The following is a 21271-nucleotide window of genomic DNA, read 5'->3' on the forward strand; positions in this document are numbered from 1 at the left end:
ATCTGTCTACTGACTTCATAGGAAGAGTCACCAGGGACATGAATGTCACTGCCAAGGTAAGTAAACCACTCAACAAGGTCAACACACTCCGCAAACAGACACACTGCTGATATCTGTGCCCAAGAGGTCATTAAAGGCCTGGCTGTTGGTTTTCATCCAGGACACTCACAAGCCCAGACACTCAGACTCCTCACTCAGTCTCTTGAGCACCCTGATCAGAGCCTCCATTGACTCCACGACAATCACAGCATCATCAGCAAAGTCAATATTCATGAATCTTTCTTCTCCAACAGATGCCCCACAGCCGCTGAACCCCATGACCCTGCACAACACCCAGTCCATACAAGCACTGAACAAAGTAGGAGCAAGAACACACCCCTGACGAACCACAGAATCAACTGGGAAAAACACAGAGGTTCTGTCTCCACACCACTCACAGTACCAGTGTACGGGCTGGCCATGATATCCAGCAACTTCAGGGGGAATCCCACTAAGTCTCAGGAACTCCCACAGGGAAGCTCGAACAACTGAGTCGAATGCTTTGTGAAAATCGACAAAGGCTGCTAAGAAACTTTGCCGATATTCACGTTTGCGCTCCATGCCACTGTGGGATTGCACGTTAGCAAGGACACGAGGTTGCTGGTCCTTTCTGGACGATGCCCCCCTTTGTAAAGTTGCAGGCTCCCCGTCTGAAGAGCTGGACGAGATCTATCTGTCTATCTATGTATCCATCCATCCATCCATCCATCCGTCCATGAGGTGGAACGGGTAACAGGGGGGTCTTAAATGGGTGGCGAGAGCGAGAGAGCCGACAGAAGGGGATCAGCATGAAGGACAACGTACATTCTAATTCAAAAGACATTCGAAAAATTTCAAAAGAATGGCAAAAAAAAAATGAAGACAGACAGGGAAGGAGTGAAAAAAAAAAACATACGGCTGTCGTTCAGAAAAGAGGGCTTCCAAAGTTGCATATTTGGGGAGAGAAAAAGGAGCAGCCCTCGTTTACTGGGAATACCGAGTGCTGTAAGCTTTTGCCTTTCTGCCAGCAGGAGTCGCCCTTCACCTCGTCTTTTCTTTTCCTCCTTCCACCCGTGTCAGAAGCTGGGCTCTTGGCAGCAAGGAAAGCGGCTTAAAATCAGTAAAGAGGCACTAAAAATAATGAATGATTATTTATATTATTATTTTATTATGTGTGTGGGGGGGTCCTTAAGATAAATACATACATTGATTAGTTAATTTAAATTAATATTATTTTTATTATAATTTTTCTATTGGGCGGGGGTCCTTAAAATAAATAAATAAATGGACAGACAGACAGATTGATTGATTGATTTTGGAACTTCTTTATTTATTGCTTAAAGCTCCCAGAGCCGTTGTCTCACAGGCTCCTGCTTCACAATCGCCCAAGCACCACTTCCATAAGTTGAAACGCATGTTTTCAGTCTGTTTTTTGAACCAGGACTATCAGGGGAGAGCGCGAACGCAGTCCCCCACTACCACAAATTATGCAGTCGAGTTTCCCGCATTTGGGGAAATCGCAGGGGTCAGCACACCCGGAGTGCAATGGATGAGCCTCGCCCTGGGAGAACCACCTTAGTGATCATGGTATCTCCCCTGCCAGGTAAGTATGAGTTGTACAGCCCGGCGCTCATCCTCCCACTTCCTCGGCTTCATCGCTCGGCGGCGGGAGGTTTTCCCCAGCACAGTCCTCGGTCCTTCGGCCTCCTTCGGGCTTCTTCGGGATCCTTCGGGCTTCTTTGGCCTCGGGAGCGCGCATGCGCGGGAGCTAGCTGCTGCCCAGACGCCCGTGTGCACCGTGACCCGGATGTTGGGGTTGCACCGACCTCACCACCTTGATTAGACAGGTTTCACTAGCAACCCCAAGGTGCACCTCGCTCTTATGCAAACCAGCCACCCATCGCTGGAGCTTATTGGCTGGAAGAGAAACAGGAGGGGTAGGACTGGGCGGGATGCTGAATGAGAAACAGCCGCCCAACAGCAAAGACAGGCGGCAGGCGGCAGACAGGAGGCAGGAGGCAAAGCTGCGAAAGAGGAAGGCGACCCTGCGCTCCGGAGACCGAGAGGAAGAAGCCCTCGGCGTGGGCGCTCGCACACGGCAGCAGAGCACCCTCGGGAAGACCTGCGCCGAGGCCGCCGAGTGATCTGGGGCAGCGCTGGGTACACGTTCGAGACTTGAGCCGGTGCTTGCCCTCCCTTTGATGCCACTGTGGGATTGCACGTTAGCAAGGATACGAGGTTGCTGGTTCTTTCTGGAAGATGCCCCCCTTTGTAAAGTTGCAGGCTCCCCGTCTGATGAGCTGGACGAGATCTCTCTGTCTATCTATCCATCCATCCATCCATCCATCAATCCATCCATCCATGAGGTGGAACGGGTAACAGGGGAGTCTTAAATGGGTGGCGAGAGCGAGAGAGCCGACAGAAGGGGATCAGTATGAAGGACAACGCACATTCTAATTCAAAAGACATAACTTAAAATTTCAAAAGAATGGCAATTAAAAAAAAAAAATGAAGACAGACAGGGAAGGAGAAAAAAAAAAAAACATAGGGCTGTCGTTTAGAAAAGAGGGCTTCCACAGTTGCCTATTTGGGGAGAGAAAAACGAGCAGCCCTCGTTTACGGCCATACCACTCTGAACACGCCCGATCTCGTCCGATCTCGGAAGCTAAGCAGAGTCGGGCTCGGTTAGTACTTGGATGGGAGACCGCCTGGGAATACCGAGTGCCGTAAGCTTTTGCCTTTCTGCCAGCAGGAGTCGCCCTTCGCCTCGTCTTTTTCTTTTCCTCCTTCCACCCGTATCAGAAGCTGGGCTTTTGGCAGCCGAGTGATCTGGGGCAGCCCTGGGTACACGTTCGAGACTTGAGCCGGTGCTTGCCCTCCCTTTGATGCCACTGTGGGATTGCAGGTTGGAAAGGACACGAGGCTGCTGGTCCTTTCTGGACGATGCCCCCTTTGTAAAGTTGCAGGCTCCCGTCTGAAGAGCTGGACGAGATCTATCTGTCTTTCTATCCATCCATCCATCCATGAGGAGGAACGGGGAACAGGGGGGTCTTAAATGGGTGGCGAGAGCGAGAGAGCCGACAGAAGGGGATCAGCATGAAGGACAACGTACATTCAAATTTAAAAGAATGGCAAAAAAAAAAATGAAGACAGACAGGGAAGGAGAGAAAAAATAAAAACATAGGGCTGTCGTTTAGAAAAGAGGGCTTCCAAAGTTGAGATGTTTTTCTCATAAAACGAGAGGTTTTCTCTGATCATTCCAATTATTTTCTGTTGGGAAAAAACTTTCTGTTTATTTGTGTATGCACACCTTGCCTTCCACAATACTTCTTTTATCACGTTTATTCGGTCCCAATCTTTCTTCCCGACCTCTCTTTTCCCTGACCTCCCAAACACCACCAAGTCTCTATCCAGCTTGATGTCTACTATGTGTCTCTGCCTTACTTCCTTCCATATCCTTGCCACTGTGGGGCAGTCCCACATTGCATGTCCATACTGACTTATTTTTTTTCTTTTACATCCGTCCCTGGGACATTTAGGCCCTTGTAAATTCTTTCTTTTACTTAAAGCCAGGTTGGTTTCTAGTGCTTCATGGGCGGCCAGCCAGGCTATATCTGCTACTTGATTATTTGGAAACTTTCCCCCAAATCTTTCCCATATCAGTTTAGATTCCTCTCTAGATTTCCCAGTAATGTTTACTGGCTTCTCACTTTCCCTTACTTTTCCACTAATTCTTTCCACCTCCTCCACAAGTCCTTTTCATCCTGCTGAAGCCCACAATCTTTGATACAGTCCATCAACCTCCTGTATAGTTTGGGTAATCTAAACTCATATGGTTTCTTGTTCTGGGTTTTATAAAGCCCAAACCTTCTTAGATGACCACCCATCATGTACCTGGCTAAATCCGCTGCCCTCCCTTTCCGCTCTGTAACAAGGATATGTAAACGGCCGTGTATTTCAATCTTAACAAGATCCTTAAGTCCAGAAAACCTTTCTCCCCCTTTCCTTTTTTGTTTCTTTACTTTCTGTCTTGCGACCTTCTCATCTGTAGACCTCCCAAAAAAATAAAAACATTGTCTTTCGATTTTCCTTAGAATATATTTTGTCCGTAAAAAAACTGTTGCCAGAAAAAAGCCTGGGCAAAATTATTGACTTAATTAGCAAAATTTTGCCCTCATATGTTAGTCTCCTAGTCCTCCAGAGACTTGTGAGCTTGTATAACTTTCTTTCCATCTCCTTCCAGTCTCTTCTTCCCTCCTTCTCCTCTCCAAAATGGATCCCTAATATTTTAACCGCCCCTCTATGTATTTTCATGTCGTGCCCAAAGTCCTCCTGCCACTTGCCCTGCAGATGGCACTCGGATTTCCCCTTATTTAATTGGGCTCTTTTGCTTTTTTGAATTCTGTTCCTAGCAGATATCTGATCATATCCGCTAACTTCCCAATTTTACTTAATGTCATATTAACAACAGTTGCTGTGTGTCTTAAAGTCAACTCCCTTTCTATATTCGAACCTCTTTCCCTCCATTTTCATTACCTTCCTTCTTGCCAATTTTTCACATTATGAACCCTATAAGAACACAAAACACTTTCTTATAATTCTTCTTACTATTTTCTTTGGTGGAAAAAACACATTTGCTAAATACGATAGTTTTGGGATTGTAACTGCCTTCATCAGCAATATCTTCCCTTCTATTGATAAGTTCGTTAACCTCCAAAATCCTGCTTTTTTTTTTTTTTTGGTTATCTTTTTTCCCCATTTCTTTCCACTCCATCCTCTCTGTATTCTTAACCCCAATACTTTCACAACATTTGACAACCTTATTCTTCCTAGTGGTTTTTCCTTCCATTTCCCCCAACGGATTCCATGAGGAACACAAAGTAAAACCAGCGGTACCCAAGGATTCTCCGAAGGGGCACAGTACCAAAGGAGTCCAGTCTTCATCTCAGGTCACTGGGGAGCATCCATGTCTCACAAACATATAGCAAGAAAGGAAGCACCAGGACTCTAAAGACTTGGCCCTTCGTTCTTTTGCAGAGATATTGGGAGCGCCACACACCCCTTTCCAGTGACCTCATGAACCACCAAGCTCTCCCCATCTGTCTACTGACTTCATAGGAAGAGTCACCAGGGACATGAATGTCACTGCCAAGGTAAGTAAACCACTCAACAAGGTCAACACACTCTCCGCAAACAGACACACTGCTGATATCTGTGCCCAAGAGGTCATTAAAGGCCTGGCTGTTGGTTTTCATCCAGGACACTCACAAGCCCAGACACTCAGACTCCTCACTCAGTCTCTTGAGCACCCTGATCAGAGCCTCCATTGACTCCACGACAATCACAGCATCATCAGCAAAGTCAATATTCATGAATCTTTCTTCTCCAACAGATGCCCCACAGCCGCTGAACCCCATGACCCTGCACAACACCCAGTCCATACAAGCACTGAACAAAGTAGGAGCAAGAACACACCCCTGACGAACCACAGAATCAACTGGGAAAAACACAGAGGTTCTGTCTCCACACCACTCACAGTACCAGTGTACGGGCTGGCCATGATATCCAGCAACTTCAGGGGGAATCCCACTAAGTCTCAGGAACTCCCACAGGGAAGCTCGAACAACTGAGTCGAATGCTTTGTGAAAATCGACAAAGGCTGCTAAGAAACTTTGCCGATATTCACGCTTTGCGCTCCATGCCACTGTGGGATTGCACGTTAGCAAGGACACGAGGTTGCTGGTCCTTTCTGGACGATGCCCCCCTTTGTAAAGTTGCAGGCTCCCCGTCTGAAGAGCTGGACGAGATCTATCTGTCTATCTATGTATCCATCCATCCATCCATCCATCCGTCCATGAGGTGGAACGGGTAACAGGGGGGTCTTAAATGGGTGGCGAGCGAGAGAGCCGACAGAAGGGGATCAGCATGAAGGACAACGTACATTCTAATTCAAAAGACATTCGAAAAATTTCAAAAGAATGGCAAAAAAAAAATGAAGACAGACAGGGAAGGAGTGAAAAAAAAAAACATACGGCTGTCGTTCAGAAAAGAGGGCTTCCAAAGTTGCATATTTGGGGAGAGAAAAAGGAGCAGCCCTCGTTTACTGGGAATACCGAGTGCTGTAAGCTTTTGCCTTTCTGCCAGCAGGAGTCGCCCTTCACCTCGTCTTTTCTTTTCCTCCTTCCACCCGTGTCAGAAGCTGGGCTCTTGGCAGCAAGGAAAGCGGCTTAAAATCAGTAAAGAGGCACTAAAAATAATGAATGATTATTTATATTATTATTTTATTATGTGTGTGGGGGGGTCCTTAAGATAAATACATACATTGATTAGTTAATTTAAATTAATATTATTTTTATTATAATTTTTCTATTGGGCGGGGGTCCTTAAAATAAATAAATAAATGGACAGACAGACAGATTGATTGATTGATTTTTGGAACTTCTTTATTTATTGCTTAAAGCTCCCAGAGCCGTTGTCTCACAGGCTCCTGCTTCACAATCGCCCAAGCACCACTTCCATAAGTTGAAACGCATGTTTTCAGTCTGTTTTTTGAACCAGGACTATCAGGGAGAGCGCGAACGCAGTCCCCCACTACCACAAATTATGCAGTCGAGTTTCCCGCATTTGGGGAAATCGCAGGGGTCAGCACACCCGGAGTGCAATGGATGAGCCTCGCCCTGGGAGAACCACCTTAGTGATCATGGTATCTCCCCTGCCAGGTAAGTATGAGTTGTACAGCCCGGCGCTCATCCTCCCACTTCCTCGGCTTCATCGCTCGGCGGCGGGAGGTTTTCCCCAGCACAGTCCTCGGTCCTTCGGCCTCCTTCGGGCTTCTTCGGGATCCTTCGGGCTTCTTTGGCCTCGGGAGCGCGCATGCGCGGGAGCTAGCTGCTGCCCAGACGCCCGTGTGCACCGTGACCCGGATGTTGGGGTTGCACCGACCTCACCACCTTGATTAGACAGGTTTCACTAGCAACCCCAAGGTGCACCTCGCTCTTATGCAAACCAGCCACCCATCGCTGGAGCTTATTGGCTGGAAGAGAAACAGGAGGGGTAGGACTGGGCGGGATGCTGAATGAGAAACAGCCGCCCAACAGCAAAGACAGGCGGCAGGCGGCAGACAGGAGGCAGGAGGCAAAGCTGCGAAAGAGGAAGGCGACCCTGCGCTCCGGAGACCGAGAGGAAGAAGCCCTCGGCGTGGGCGCTCGCACACGGCAGCAGAGCACCCTCGGGAAGACCTGCGCCGAGGCCGCCGAGTGATCTGGGGCAGCGCTGGGTACACGTTCGAGACTTGAGCCGGTGCTTGCCCTCCCTTTGATGCCACTGTGGGATTGCACGTTAGCAAGGATACGAGGTTGCTGGTTCTTTCTGGAAGATGCCCCCCTTTGTAAAGTTGCAGGCTCCCCGTCTGATGAGCTGGACGAGATCTCTCTGTCTATCTATCCATCCATCCATCCATCCATCAATCCATCCATCCATGAGGTGGAACGGGTAACAGGGGAGTCTTAAATGGGTGGCGAGAGCGAGAGAGCCGACAGAAGGGGATCAGTATGAAGGACAACGCACATTCTAATTCAAAAGACATAACTTAAAATTTCAAAAGAATGGCAATTAAAAAAAAAAAATGAAGACAGACAGGGAAGGAGAAAAAAAAAAAAACATAGGGCTGTCGTTTAGAAAAGAGGGCTTCCACAGTTGCCTATTTGGGAGAGAAAACGAGCAGCCCTCGTTTACGGCCATACCACTCTGAACACGCCCGATCTCGTCCGATCTCGGAAGCTAAGCAGAGTCGGGCTCGGTTAGTACTTGGATGGGAGACCGCCTGGGAATACCGAGTGCCGTAAGCTTTTGCCTTTCTGCCAGCAGGAGTCGCCCTTCGCCTCGTCTTTTTCTTTTCCTCCTTCCACCCGTATCAGAAGCTGGGCTTTTGGCAGCCGAGTGATCTGGGGCAGCCCTGGGTACACGTTCGAGACTTGAGCCGGTGCTTGCCCTCCCTTTGATGCCACTGTGGGATTGCAGGTTGGAAAGGACACGAGGCTGCTGGTCCTTTCTGGACGATGCCCCCTTTGTAAAGTTGCAGGCTCCCGTCTGAAGAGCTGGACGAGATCTATCTGTCTTTCTATCCATCCATCCATCCATGAGGAGGAACGGGGAACAGGGGGGTCTTAAATGGGTGGCGAGAGCGAGAGAGCCGACAGAAGGGGATCAGCATGAAGGACAACGTACATTCAAATTTAAAAGAATGGCAAAAAAAAAAATGAAGACAGACAGGGGAAGGAGAGAAAAAATAAAAACATAGGGCTGTCGTTTAGAAAAGAGGGCTTCCAAAGTTGAGATGTTTTTCTCATAAAACGAGAGGTTTTCTCTGATCATTCCAATTATTTTCTGTTGGGAAAAAACTTTCTGTTTATTTGTGTATGCACACCTTGCCTTCCACAATACTTCTTTTATCACGTTTATTCGGTCCCAATCTTTCTTCCCGACCTCTCTTTTCCCTGACCTCCCAAACACCACCAAGTCTCTATCCAGCTTGATGTCTACTATGTGTCTCTGCCTTACTTCCTTCCATATCCTTGCCACTGTGGGGCAGTCCCACATTGCATGTCCATACTGACTTATTTTTTTTCTTTTACATCCGTCCCTGGGACATTTAGGCCCTTGTAAATTCTTTCTTTTACTTAAAGCCAGGTTGGTTTCTAGTGCTTCATGGGCGGCCAGCCAGGCTATATCTGCTACTTGATTATTTGGAAACTTTCCCCCAAATCTTTCCCATATCAGTTTAGATTCCTCTCTAGATTTCCCAGTAATGTTTACTGGCTTCTCACTTTCCCTTACTTTTCCACTAATTCTTTCCACCTCCTCCACAAGTCCTTTTCATCCTGCTGAAGCCCACAATCTTTGATACAGTCCATCAACCTCCTGTATAGTTTGGGTAATCTAAACTCATATGGTTTCTTGTTCTGGGTTTTATAAAGCCCAAACCTTCTTAGATGACCACCCATCATGTACCTGGCTAAATCCGCTGCCCTCCCTTTCCGCTCTGTAACAAGGATATGTAAACGGCCGTGTATTTCAATCTTAACAAGATCCTTAAGTCCAGAAAACCTTTCTCCCCCTTTCCTTTTTTGTTTCTTTACTTTCTGTCTTGCGACCTTCTCATCTGTAGACCTCCCAAAAAAATAAAAACATTGTCTTTCGATTTTCCTTAGAATATATTTTGTCCGTAAAAACTGTTGCCAGAAAAGAGCCTGGGCAAAATTATTGACTTAATTAGCAAAATTTTGCCCTCATATGTTAGTCTCCTAGTCCTCCAGAGACTTGTGAGCTTGTATAACTTTCTTTCCATCTCCTTCCAGTCTCTTCTTCCCTCCTTCTCCTCTCCAAAATGGATCCCTAATATTTTAACCGCCCCTCTATGTATTTTCATGTCGTGCCCAAAGTCCTCCTGCCACTTGCCCTGCAGATGGCACTCGGATTTCCTTATTTAATTGGGCTCTTTTGCTTTTTGAATTCTGTTCCTAGCAGATATCTGATCATATCCGCTAACTTCCCAATTTTACTTAATGTCATATTAACAACAGTTGCTGTGTGTCTTAAAGTCAACTCCCTTTCTATATTCGAACCTCTTTCCCTCCATTTTCATTACCTTCCTTCTTGCCAATTTTTCACATTATGAACCCTATAAGAACACAAAACACTTTCTTATAATTCTTCTTACTATTTTCTTTGGTGGAAAAAACACATTTGCTAAATACGATAGTTTTGGGATTGTAACTGCCTTCATCAGCAATATCTTCCCTTCTATTGATAAGTTCGTTAACCTCCAAAATCCTGCTTTTTTTTTTGGTTATCTTTTTCCCCATTTCTTTCCACTCCATCCTCTCTGTATTCTTAACCCCAATACTTTCACAACATTTGACAACCTTATTCTTCCTAGTGGTTTTTCCTTCCATTTCCCCCAACGGATTCCATGAGGAACACAAAGTAAAACCAGCGGTACCCAAGGATTCTCGAAGGGGCACAGTACCAAAGGAGTCCAGTCTTCATCTCAGGTCACTGGGGAGCATCCATGTCTCACAAACATATAGCAAGAAAGGAAGCACCAGGACTCTAAAGACTTGGCCCTTCGTTCTTTTGCAGAGATATTGGGAGCGCCACACACCCCTTTCCAGTGACCTCATGAACCACCAAGCTCTCCCCATCTGTCTACTGACTTCATAGGAAGAGTCACCAGGGACATGAATGTCACTGCCAAGGTAAGTAAACCACTCAACAAGGTCAACACACTCTCCGCAAACAGACACACTGCTGATATCTGTGCCCAAGAGGTCATTAAAGGCCTGGCTGTTGGTTTTCATCCAGGACACTCACAAGCCCAGACACTCAGACTCCTCACTCAGTCTCTTGAGCACCCTGATCAGAGCCTCCATTGACTCCACGACAATCACAGCATCATCAGCAAAGTCAATATTCATGAATCTTTCTTCTCCAACAGATGCCCCACAGCCGCTGAACCCCATGACCCTGCACAACACCCAGTCCATACAAGCACTGAACAAAGTAGGAGCAAGAACACACCCCTGACGAACCACAGAATCAACTGGGAAAAACACAGAGGTTCTGTCTCCACACCACTCACAGTACCAGTGTACGGGCTGGCCATGATATCCAGCAACTTCAGGGGGAATCCCACTAAGTCTCAGGAACTCCCACAGGGAAGCTCGAACAACTGAGTCGAATGCTTTGTGAAAATCGACAAAGGCTGCTAAGAAACTTTGCCGATATTCACGTTTGCTCCATGCCACTGTGGGATTGCACGTTAGCAAGGACACGAGGTTGCTGGTCCTTTCTGGACGATGCCCCCCTTTGTAAAGTTGCAGGCTCCCCGTCTGAAGAGCTGGACGAGATCTATCTGTCTATCTATGTATCCATCCATCCATCCATCCATCCGTCCATGAGGTGGAACGGGTAACAGGGGGGTCTTAAATGGGTGGCGAGCGAGAGAGCCGACAGAAGGGGATCAGCATGAAGGACAACGTACATTCTAATTAAAAAAACATTCCGAAAAATTTCAAAAAAATGGCAAAAAAAAAATGAAGACAGACAGGGAAGGAGTGAAAAAAAAAAACATACGGCTGTCGTTCAGAAAAGAGGGCTTCCAAAGTTGCATATTTGGGGAGAGAAAAAGGAGCAGCCCTCGTTTACTGGGAATACCGAGTGCTGTAAGCTTTTGCCTTTCTGCCAGCAGGAGTCGCCCTTCACCTCGTCTTTTCTTTTCCTCCTTCCACCCGTGTCAGAAGCTGGGCTCTTGGCAGCAAGGAAAGCGGCTTAAAATCAGTAAAGAGGCACTAAAAATAATGAATGATTATTTATATTATTATTTTATTATGTGTGTGGGGGGGTCCTTAAGATAAATACATACATTGATTAGTTAATTTAAATTAATATTATTTTTATTATAATTTTTCTATTGGGGGGGTCCTTAAAATAAATAAATAAATGGACAGACAGACAGATTGATTGATTGATTTTTGGAACTTCTTTATTTATTGCTTAAAGCTCCCAGAGCCGTTGTCTCACAGGCTCCTGCTTCACAATCGCCCAAGCACCACTTCCATAAGTTGAAACGCATGTTTTCAGTCTGTTTTTTGAACCAGGACTATCAGGGAGAGCGCGAACGCAGTCCCCCACTACCACAAATTATGCAGTCGAGTTTCCCGCATTTGGGGAAATCGCAGGGGTCAGCACACCCGGAGTGCAATGGATGAGCCTCGCCCTGGGAGAACCACCTTAGTGATCATGGTATCTCCCCTGCCAGGTAAGTATGAGTTGTACAGCCCGGCGCTCATCCTCCCACTTCCTCGGCTTCATCGCTCGGCGGCGGGAGGTTTTCCCCAGCACAGTCCTCGGTCCTTCGGCCTCCTTCGGGCTTCTTCGGGATCCTTCGGGCTTCTTTGGCCTCGGGAGCGCGCATGCGCGGGAGCTAGCTGCTGCCCAGACGCCCGTGTGCACCGTGACCCGGATGTTGGGGTTGCACCGACCTCACCACCTTGATTAGACAGGTTTCACTAGCAACCCCAAGGTGCACCTCGCTCTTATGCAAACCAGCCACCCATCGCTGGAGCTTATTGGCTGGAAGAGAAACAGGAGGGGTAGGACTGGGCGGGATGCTGAATGAGAAACAGCCGCCCAACAGCAAAGACAGGCGGCAGGCGGCAGACAGGAGGCAGGAGGCAAAGCTGCGAAAGAGGAAGGCGACCCTGCGCTCCGGAGACCGAGAGGAAGAAGCCCTCGGCGTGGGCGCTCGCACACGGCAGCAGAGCACCCTCGGGAAGACCTGCGCCGAGGCCGCCGAGTGATCTGGGGCAGCGCTGGGTACACGTTCGAGACTTGAGCCGGTGCTTGCCCTCCCTTTGATGCCACTGTGGGATTGCACGTTAGCAAGGATACGAGGTTGCTGGTTCTTTCTGGAAGATGCCCCCCTTTGTAAAGTTGCAGGCTCCCCGTCTGATGAGCTGGACGAGATCTCTCTGTCTATCTATCCATCCATCCATCCATCCATCAATCCATCCATCCATGAGGTGGAACGGGTAACAGGGGAGTCTTAAATGGGTGGCGAGAGCGAGAGAGCCGACAGAAGGGGATCAGTATGAAGGACAACGCACATTCTAATTCAAAAGACATAACTTAAAATTTCAAAAGAATGGCAATTAAAAAAAAAAAATGAAGACAGACAGGGAAGGAGAAAAAAAAAAAAACATAGGGCTGTCGTTTAGAAAAGAGGGCTTCCACAGTTGCCTATTTGGGAGAGAAAACGAGCAGCCCTCGTTTACGGCCATACCACTCTGAACACGCCCGATCTCGTCCGATCTCGGAAGCTAAGCAGAGTCGGGCTCGGTTAGTACTTGGATGGGAGACCGCCTGGGAATACCGAGTGCCGTAAGCTTTTGCCTTTCTGCCAGCAGGAGTCGCCCTTCGCCTCGTCTTTTTCTTTTCCTCCTTCCACCCGTATCAGAAGCTGGGCTTTTGGCAGCCGAGTGATCTGGGGCAGCCCTGGGTACACGTTCGAGACTTGAGCCGGTGCTTGCCCTCCCTTTGATGCCACTGTGGGATTGCAGGTTGGAAAGGACACGAGGCTGCTGGTCCTTTCTGGACGATGCCCCCTTTGTAAAGTTGCAGGCTCCCGTCTGAAGAGCTGGACGAGATCTATCTGTCTTTCTATCCATCCATCCATCCATGAGGAGGAACGGGGAACAGGGGGGTCTTAAATGGGTGGCGAGAGCGAGAGAGCCGACAGAAGGGGATCAGCATGAAGGACAACGTACATTCAAATTTAAAAGAATGGCAAAAAAAAAAAATGAAGACAGACAGGGAAGGAGAGAAAAAATAAAAACATAGGGCTGTCGTTTAGAAAAGAGGGCTTCCAAAGTTGAGATGTTTTTCTCATAAAACGAGAGGTTTTCTCTGATCATTCCAATTATTTTCTGTTGGGAAAAACTTTCTGTTTATTTGTGTATGCACACCTTGCCTTCCACAATACTTCTTTTATCACGTTTATTCGGTCCCAATCTTTCTTCCCGACCTCTCTTTTCCCTGACCTCCCAAACACCACCAAGTCTCTATCCAGCTTGATGTCTACTATGTGTCTCTGCCTTACTTCCTTCCATATCCTTGCCACTGTGGGGCAGTCCCACATTGCATGTCCATACTGACTTATTTTTTTTCTTTTACATCCGTCCCTGGGACATTTAGGCCCTTGTAAATTCTTTCTTTTACTTAAAGCCAGGTTGGTTTCTAGTGCTTCATGGGCGGCCAGCCAGGCTATATCTGCTACTTGATTATTTGGAAACTTTCCCCCAAATCTTTCCCATATCAGTTTAGATTCCTCTCTAGATTTCCCAGTAATGTTTACTGGCTTCTCACTTTCCCTTACTTTTCCACTAATTCTTTCCACCTCCTCCACAAGTCCTTTTCATCCTGCTGAAGCCCACAATCTTTGATACAGTCCATCAACCTCCTGTATAGTTTGGGTAATCTAAACTCATATGGTTTCTTGTTCTGGGTTTTATAAAGCCCAAACCTTCTTAGATGACCACCCATCATGTACCTGGCTAAATCCGCTGCCCTCCCTTTCCGCTCTGTAACAAGGATATGTAAACGGCCGTGTATTTCAATCTTAACAAGATCCTTAAGTCCAGAAAACCTTTCTCCCCCTTTCCTTTTTTGTTTCTTTACTTTCTGTCTTGCGACCTTCTCATCTGTAGACCTCCCAAAAAAATAAAAACATTGTCTTTCGATTTTCCTTAGAATATATTTTGTCCGTAAAAACTGTTGCCAGAAAAAAGAGCCTGGGCAAAATTATTGACTTAATTAGCAAAATTTTGCCCTCATATGTTAGTCTCCTAGTCCTCCAGAGACTTGTGAGCTTGTATAACTTTCTTTCCATCTCCTTCCAGTCTCTTCTTCCCTCCTTCTCCTCTCCAAAATGGATCCCTAATATTTTAACCGCCCCTCTATGTATTTTCATGTCGTGCCCAAAGTCCTCCTGCCACTTGCCCTGCAGATGGCACTCGGATTTCCTTATTTAATTGGGCTCTTTTGCTTTTTGAATTCTGTTCCTAGCAGATATCTGATCATATCCGCTAACTTCCCAATTTTACTTAATGTCATATTAACAACAGTTGCTGTGTGTCTTAAAGTCAACTCCCTTTCTATATTCGAACCTCTTTCCCTCCATTTTCATTACCTTCCTTCTTGCCAATTTTTCACATTATGAACCCTATAAGAACACAAAACACTTTCTTATAATTCTTCTTACTATTTTCTTTGGTGGAAAAAACACATTTGCTAAATACGATAGTTTTGGGATTGTAACTGCCTTCATCAGCAATATCTTCCCTTCTATTGATAAGTTCGTTAACCTCCAAAATCCTGCTTTTTTTTTTTGGTTATCTTTTTCCCCATTTCTTTCCACTCCATCCTCTCTGTATTCTTAACCCCAATACTTTCACAACATTTGACAACCTTATTCTTCCTAGTGGTTTTTCCTTCCATTTCCCCCAACGGATTCCATGAGGAACACAAAGTAAAACCAGCGGTACCCAAGGATTCTCGAAGGGGCACAGTACCAAAGGAGTCCAGTCTTCATCTCAGGTCACTGGGGAGCATCCATGTCTCACAAACATATAGCAAGAAAGGAAGCACCAGGACTCTAAAGACTTGGCCCTTCGTTCTTTTGCAGAGATATTGGGAGCGCCACACACCCCTTTCCAGTGACCTCATGAACCACCAAGCTCTCCCCATCTGTCTACTGACTTCATAGGAAGAGTCACCAGGGACATGAATGTCACTGCCAAGGTAAGTAAACCACTCAACAAGGTCAACACACTCTCCGCAAACAGACACACTGCTGATATCTGTGCCCAAGAGGTCATTAAAGGCCTGGCTGTTGGTTTTCATCCAGGACACTCACAAGCCCAGACACTCAGACTCCTCACTCAGTCTCTTGAGCACCCTGATCAGAGCCTCCATTGACTCCACGACAATCACAGCATCATCAGCAAAGTCAATATTCATGAATCTTTCTTCTCCAACAGATGCCCCACAGCCGCTGAACCCCATGACCCTGCACAACACCCAGTCCATACAAGCACTGAACAAAGTAGGAGCAAGAACACACCCCTGACGAACCACAGAATCAACTGGGAAAAACACAGAGGTTCTGTCTCCACACCACTCACAGTACCAGTGTACGGGCTGGCCATGATATCCAGCAACTTCAGGGGGAATCCCACTAAGTCTCAGGAACTCCCACAGGGAAGCTCGAACAACTGAGTCGAATGCTTTGTGAAAATCGACAAAGGCTGCTAAGAAACTTTGCCGATATTCACGCTTTGCTCCATGCCACTGTGGGATTGCACGCTAGCAAGGACACGAGGTTGCTGGTCCTTTCTGGACGATGCCCCCCTTTGTAAAGTTGCAGGCTCCCGTCTGAAGAGCTGGACGAGATCTATCTGTCTATCTATGTATCCATCCATCCATCCATCCATCCGTCCATGAGGTGGAACGGGTAACAGGGGGGTCTTAAATGGGTGGCGAGAGCGAGAGCCGACAGAAGGGGATCAGCATGAAGGACAACGTACATTCTAATTCAAAAGACATTCGAAAAATTTCAAAAGAATGGCAAAAAAAAAATGAAGACAGACAGGGAAGGAGTGAAAAAAAAAAAACATACGGCTGTCGTTCAGAAAAGAGGGCTTCCAAAGTTGCATATTTGGGGAGAGAAAAAGGAGCAGCCCTCGTTTACTGGGAATACCGAGTGCTGTAAGCTTTTGCCTTTCTGCCAGCAGGAGTCGCCCTTCACCTCGTCTTTTCTTTTCCTCCTTCCACCCGTGTCAGAAGCTGGGCTCTTGGCAGCAAGGAAAGCGGCTTAAAATCAGTAAAGAGGCACTAAAAATAATGAATGATTATTTATATTATTATTTTATTATGTGTGTGGGGGGGTCCTTAAGATAAATACATACATTGATTAGTTAATTTAAATTAATATTATTTTTATTATAATTTTTCTATTGGGGGGGTCCTTAAAATAAATAAATAAATGGACAGACAGACAGATTGATTGATTGATTTTTGGAACTTCTTTATTTATTGCTTAAAGCTCCCAGAGCCGTTGTCTCACAGGCTCCTGCTTCACAATCGCCCAAGCACCACTTCCATAAGTTGAAACGCATGTTTTCAGTCTGTTTTTTGAACCAGGACTATCAGGGAGAGCGCGAACGCAGTCCCCCACTACCACAAATTATGCAGTCGAGTTTCCCGCATTTGGGGAAATCGCAGGGGTCAGCACACCCGGAGTGCAATGGATGAGCCTCGCCCTGGGAGAACCACCTTAGTGATCATGGTATCTCCCCTGCCAGGTAAGTATGAGTTGTACAGCCCGGCGCTCATCCTCCCACTTCCTCGGCTTCATCGCTCGGCGGCGGGAGGTTTTCCCCAGCACAGTCCTCGGTCCTTCGGCCTCCTTCGGGCTTCTTCGGGATCCTTCGGGCTTCTTTGGCCTCGGGAGCGCGCATGCGCGGGAGCTAGCTGCTGCCCAGACGCCCGTGTGCACCGTGACCCGGATGTTGGGGTTGCACCGACCTCACCACCTTGATTAGACAGGTTTCACTAGCAACCCCAAGGTGCACCTCGCTCTTATGCAAACCAGCCACCCATCGCTGGAGCTTATTGGCTGGAAGAGAAACAGGAGGGGTAGGACTGGGCGGGATGCTGAATGAGAAACAGCCGCCCAACAGCAAAGACAGGCGGCAGGCGGCAGACAGGAGGCAGGAGGCAAAGCTGCGAAAGAGGAAGGCGACCCTGCGCTCCGGAGACCGAGAGGAAGAAGCCCTCGGCGTGGGCGCTCGCACACGGCAGCAGAGCACCCTCGGGAAGACCTGCGCCGAGGCCGCCGAGTGATCTGGGGCAGCGCTGGGTACACGTTCGAGACTTGAGCCGGTGCTTGCCCTCCCTTTGATGCCACTGTGGGATTGCACGTTAGCAAGGATACGAGGTTGCTGGTTCTTTCTGGAAGATGCCCCCCTTTGTAAAGTTGCAGGCTCCCCGTCTGATGAGCTGGACGAGATCTCTCTGTCTATCTATCCATCCATCCATCCATCCATCAATCCATCCATCCATGAGGTGGAACGGGTAACAGGGGAGTCTTAAATGGGTGGCGAGCGAGAGAGCCGACAGAAGGGGATCAGTATGAAGGACAACGCACATTCTAATTCAAAAGACATAACTTAAAATTTCAAAAGAATGGCAATTAAAAAAAAAAAAAAATGAAGACAGACAGGGGAAGAGAAAAAAAAAAAAAAATAGGGCTGTCGTTTAGAAAAGAGGGCTTCCACAGTTGCCTATTTGGGAGAGAAAACGAGCAGCCCTCGTTTACGGCCATACCACTCTGAACACGCCCGATCTCGTCCGATCTCGGAAGCTAAGCAGAGTCGGGCTCGGTTAGTACTTGGATGGGAGACCGCCTGGGAATACCGAGTGCCGTAAGCTTTTGCCTTTCTGCCAGCAGGAGTCGCCCTTCGCCTCGTCTTTTTCTTTTCCTCCTTCCACCCGTATCAGAAGCTGGGCTTTTGGCAGCCGAGTGATCTGGGGCAGCCCTGGGTACACGTTCGAGACTTGAGCCGGTGCTTGCCCTCCCTTTGATGCCACTGTGGGATTGCAGGTTGGAAAGGACACGAGGCTGCTGGTCCTTTCTGGACGATGCCCCCCTTTGTAAAGTTGCAGGCTCCCGTCTGAAGAGCTGGACGAGATCTATCTGTCTTTCTATCCATCCATCCATCCATGAGGAGGAACGGGGAACAGGGGGGTCTTAAATGGGTGGCGAGCGAGAGAGCCGACAGAAGGGGATCAGCATGAAGGACAACGTACATTCAAATTTAAAAGAATGCAAAAAAAAAAAAAAAAAAAATGAAGACAGACAGGGAAGGAGAGAAAAAAATAAAAAACATAGGGCTGTCGTTTAGAAAAGAGGGCTTCCAAAGTTGAGATGTTTTTCTCATAAAACGAGAGGTTTTCTCTGATCATTCCAATTATTTTCTGTTGGGAAAAAACTTTCTGTTTATTTGTGTATGCACACCTTGCCTTCCACAATACTTCTTTTATCACGTTTATTCGGTCCCAATCTTTCTTCCCGACCTCTCTTTTCCCTGACCTCCCAAACACCACCAAGTCTCTATCCAGCTTGATGTCTACTATGTGTCTCTGCCTTACTTCCTTCCATATCCTTGCCACTGTGGGGCAGTCCCACATTGCATGTCCATACTGACTTATTTTTTTTTCTTTTACATCCGTCCCTGGGACATTTAGGCCCTTGTAAATTCTTTCTTTTACTTAAAGCCAGGTTGGTTTCTAGTGCTTCATGGGCGGCCAGCCAGGCTATATCTGCTACTTGATTATTTGGAAACTTTCCCCCAAATCTTTCCCATATCAGTTTAGATTCCTCTCTAGATTTCCCAGTAATGTTTACTGGCTTCTCACTTTCCCTTACTTTTCCACTAATTCTTTCCACCTCCTCCACAAGTCCTTTTCATCCTGCTGAAGCCCACAATCTTTGATACAGTCCATCAACCTCCTGTATAGTTTGGGTAATCTAAACTCATATGGTTTCTTGTTCTGGGTTTTATAAAGCCCAAACCTTCTTAGATGACCACCCATCATGTACCTGGCTAAATCCGCTGCCCTCCCTTTCCGCTCTGTAACAAGGATATGTAAACGGCCGTGTATTTCAATCTTAACAAGATCCTTAAGTCCAGAAAACCTTTCTCCCCCTTTCCTTTTTTGTTTCTTTACTTTCTGTCTTGCGACCTTCTCATCTGTAGACCTCCCAAAAAAATAAAAACATTGTCTTTCGATTTTCCTTAGAATATATTTTGTCCGTAAAAAAACTGTTGCCAGAAAAGAGCCTGGGCAAAATTATTGACTTAATTAGCAAAATTTTGCCCTCATATGTTAGTCTCCTAGTCCTCCAGAGACTTGTGAGCTTGTATAACTTTCTTTCCATCTCCTTCCAGTCTCTTCTTCCCTCCTTCTCCTCTCCAAAATGGATCCCTAATATTTTAACCGCCCCTCTATGTATTTTCATGTCGTGCCCAAAGTCCTCCTGCCACTTGCCCTGCAGATGGCACTCGGATTTCCTTATTTAATTGGGCTCTTTTGCTTTTTTGAATTCTGTTCCTAGCAGATATCTGATCATATCCGCTAACTTCCCAATTTTACTTAATGTCATATTAACAACAGTTGCTGTGTGTCTTAAAGTCAACTCCCTTTCTATATTCGAACCTCTTTCCCTCCATTTTCATTACCTTCCTTCTTGCCAATTTTTCACATTATGAACCCTATAAGAACACAAAACACTTTCTTATAATTCTTCTTACTATTTTCTTTGGTGGAAAAAACACATTTGCTAAATACGATAGTTTTGGGATTGTAACTGCCTTCATCAGCAATATCTTCCCTTCTATTGATAAGTTCGTTAACCTCCAAAATCCTGCTTTTTTTTTTTGGTTATCTTTTTCCCCATTTCTTTCCACTCCATCCTCTCTGTATTCTTAACCCCAATACTTTCACAACATTTGACAACCTTATTCTTCCTAGTGGTTTTTCCTTCCATTTCCCCCAACGGATTCCATGAGGAACACAAAGTAAAACCAGCGGTACCCAAGGATTCTCCGAAGGGGCACAGTACCAAAGGAGTCCAGTCTTCATCTCAGGTCACTGGGGAGCATCCATGTCTCACAAACATATAGCAAGAAAGGAAGCACCAGGACTCTAAAGACTTGGCCCTTCGTTCTTTTGCAGAGATATTGGGAGCGCCACACACCCCTTTCCAGTGACCTCATGAACCACCAAGCTCTCCCCATCTGTCTACTGACTTCATAGGAAGAGTCACCAGGGACATGAATGTCACTGCCAAGGTAAGTAAACCACTCAACAAGGTCAACACACTCTCCAAACAGACACACTGCTGATATCTGTGCCCAAGAGGTCATTAAAGGCCTGGCTGTTGGTTTTCATCCAGGACACTCACAAGCCCAGACACTCAGACTCCTCACTCAGTCTCTTGAGCACCCTGATCAGAGCCTCCATTGACTCCACGACAATCACAGCATCATCAGCAAAGTCAATATTCATGAATCTTTCTTCTCCAACAGATGCCCCACAGCCGCTGAACCCCATGACCCTGCACAACACCCAGTCCATACAAGCACTGAACAAAGTAGGAGCAAGAACACACCCCTGACGAACCACAGAATCAACTGGGAAAAACACAGAGGTTCTGTCTCCACACCACTCACAGTACCAGTGTACGGGCTGGCCATGATATCCAGCAACTTCAGGGGGAATCCCACTAAGTCTCAGGAACTCCCACAGGGAAGCTCGAACAACTGAGTCGAATGCTTTGTGAAAATCGACAAAGGCTGCTAAGAAACTTTGCCGATATTCACGTTTGCGCTCCATGCCACTGTGGGATTGCACGTTAGCAAGGACACGAGGTTGCTGGTCCTTTCTGGACGATGCCCCCCTTTGTAAAGTTGCAGGCTCCCCGTCTGAAGAGCTGGACGAGATCTATCTGTCTATCTATGTATCCATCCATCCATCCATCCATCCGTCCATGAGGTGGAACGGGTAACAGGGGGGTCTTAAATGGGTGGCGAGAGCGAGAGAGCCGACAGAAGGGGATCAGCATGAAGGACAA

At 46.9% G+C, this 21271-nt stretch overlaps 8 non-coding genes across 8 annotated transcripts; 4 read left to right on the plus strand and 4 right to left on the minus strand.

Moving 5' to 3' along the window:
* Positions 1-1465: 1465 nt before the first annotated feature.
* LOC120522428 lies at positions 1466-1629 on the minus strand. The gene has a single exon (XR_005632372.1). It is a non-coding gene; the product is annotated as a U1 spliceosomal RNA (small nuclear RNA).
* A 1003-nt stretch (positions 1630-2632) lies between these two features.
* On the plus strand, positions 2633-2751 carry LOC120522424. Its single transcript, XR_005632367.1, has one exon. It is a non-coding gene; the product is annotated as a 5S ribosomal RNA (ribosomal RNA).
* A 3830-nt stretch (positions 2752-6581) lies between these two features.
* LOC120522436 lies at positions 6582-6745 on the minus strand. The gene has a single exon (XR_005632379.1). It is a non-coding gene; the product is annotated as a U1 spliceosomal RNA (small nuclear RNA).
* A 1001-nt stretch (positions 6746-7746) lies between these two features.
* Positions 7747-7865, plus strand: LOC120522425. The gene has a single exon (XR_005632368.1). It is a non-coding gene; the product is annotated as a 5S ribosomal RNA (ribosomal RNA).
* A 3815-nt stretch (positions 7866-11680) lies between these two features.
* Positions 11681-11844, minus strand: LOC120522437. Its single transcript, XR_005632380.1, has one exon. It is a non-coding gene; the product is annotated as a U1 spliceosomal RNA (small nuclear RNA).
* Positions 11845-12845: 1001 nt separating this feature from the next.
* Positions 12846-12964, plus strand: LOC120522426. Its single transcript, XR_005632369.1, has one exon. It is a non-coding gene; the product is annotated as a 5S ribosomal RNA (ribosomal RNA).
* Positions 12965-16781: 3817 nt separating this feature from the next.
* Positions 16782-16945, minus strand: LOC120522438. Its single transcript, XR_005632381.1, has one exon. It is a non-coding gene; the product is annotated as a U1 spliceosomal RNA (small nuclear RNA).
* Positions 16946-17947: 1002 nt separating this feature from the next.
* On the plus strand, positions 17948-18066 carry LOC120522427. The gene has a single exon (XR_005632370.1). It is a non-coding gene; the product is annotated as a 5S ribosomal RNA (ribosomal RNA).
* Positions 18067-21271: the final 3205 nt, after the last annotated feature.

The sequence above is a fragment of the Polypterus senegalus genome, unplaced genomic scaffold, assembly GCF_016835505.1.
Source record: "Polypterus senegalus isolate Bchr_013 unplaced genomic scaffold, ASM1683550v1 scaffold_5580, whole genome shotgun sequence".
NCBI classification, from domain to species: domain Eukaryota; kingdom Metazoa; phylum Chordata; class Cladistia; order Polypteriformes; family Polypteridae; genus Polypterus; species Polypterus senegalus.